The following is a 1,839-nucleotide window of genomic DNA, read 5'->3' as shown; positions in this document are numbered from 1 at the left end:
CCTTTGTTCCCCCCCCGGAGCCGTGTGAGATACTTTTTTTTAATGGATGGGCGCTTTTTATTTAACTTCTTTTGGACTGATGCACTGCAACACCCGCCGAGGGGCAGTAAACAGCTTGAAAGATCAAAGACCATTTTGAATATAACTCCGACTGGATTCGTCTGAAAGTCATATACACCTAGGATGAATTGAGGGTGAGTAATTTATGGGCTAATTTAAATTTTTGGGTCAACTAACCTTTTAACAGTTCTTAAAACACTGGGTTTTTTTCTCAGTGTGAAGAATATTTCAATAACCTGAAGAAGTTTTTCCCACTATGAACAAACTTTTCTGCATTGGAAATGTTCCACGGATGTTAAAGGTTCTTCATGGAACCATCAATACCAATAATAACTTTATTTTTAAGATTGCTGCATATAAGAGTCTCTCACAATATCTTTCATTTTCTTTTTATTCAAGCGTTAACACTCCCACTATTACAAAAAATTCATATGAACAGATTTCCATCCTATTTCCAAAAAGATATCACATTTCAGAATACAGTAAAAATGAATAAATATCGCAACAAGCTACTAAAAACACAAACTTATTACCACAGAGCTGCAGTTTTAGCCAGTCTTATATACACATCTGGACAAATCTCATTCTTTACATGGCTGGAAGGGCAAATCCACGTTAGCATTCTCACTAGCGTGCATCCCTACTCTCTCTTTGCACCTGTCACTGGAATCATCAATCCAATATTTTGTTTATTCTGATTTTGAAAGACCCAATCCCTTTAACCACTATTTTTTTTTTTTTCGCTTTTGGGTACCCAATAAGTGCCTCTTCCCAGTGTTGCCAAGTTCACAGTTTTCCTGCGGAATTGGGCTACTTGTAAACAGGTGCTGCGGGCTGCTTTTTTGTTTTGTCCCCCTGAGGTTTAACGATTTGATGTATTGCATAAATTATAATTGACTGAAATCCATCTATTGAAATATTTTACATTCTACCACTGATTAAACTGCGCTAGATTACATGTTTTGTGAGGGAGGGGCCTTTGAGCTCTTTTATGAAAACAGGCTGATTACTGCTGATGATTTTCAAGTTGAAATTGTGTATAACGCATAACAGTGACTGCAAAATATGTATATTAGGTATGAAAGTGGCATATGTTGGGTTTTGATATTTGGATAGGGTCATTGGGCTTGTTTTGGGCTATTTCATATATCATCATGAGTGCTTGTATTTTGAAGTGACAGAAAAGTGAGTTCACTTTCACTTTTTTAGAATGTACAGATTTTCATTTTATTTTACTGTACTATTAATGGTTTTGGTTACAAACAAACAAATCATTTTTTAATAAAAACATATATTCTGTGAACACCAGCCCAGTTTTGGATAAATTCAGCTTGGTATCTACAGGCAATAAGCTTAGATTGTATGTGCTTCATCTGTTTACATATGTCAATTTAATATCAGATTTTACAGGTATAAAACAAGGACTTTGGATAAGGACACATGGATATATGTTACAATATGGAAGAAAAGATCTGTTGCTACTTCCATTTCATCACAACTTTAAATCTCTGGGCCAGTTTTGCTTTAATTATCCCTGCTTTTGGTTCCAAATGATTGGTTCCAATAATTTTTGGAATGAGAAAATTAGGCAAAAAAAAAAAAATTATAAATAAATAAAAAAAATATATATATATATATACACCAAGCGGCAACCTCCCGCTCTCTCTCGTGAAGCCAACAAGGAAGTGACTTAAACTGTAATTCATCAACTGGCCGCTAGAGGCTAGCTGCAAAAGGGAGTCAATCCCATAGACTCCCCATGTTAAAATGCCCAACTTT

The sequence above is a fragment of the Sinocyclocheilus rhinocerous genome, unplaced genomic scaffold, assembly GCF_001515625.1.
Source record: "Sinocyclocheilus rhinocerous isolate Xijiao unplaced genomic scaffold, SAMN03320098_v1.1 scaffold597, whole genome shotgun sequence".
NCBI classification, from domain to species: Eukaryota; Metazoa; Chordata; class Actinopteri; order Cypriniformes; family Cyprinidae; genus Sinocyclocheilus; species Sinocyclocheilus rhinocerous.
Note: the sequence above shows the minus strand (reverse complement) of the source record.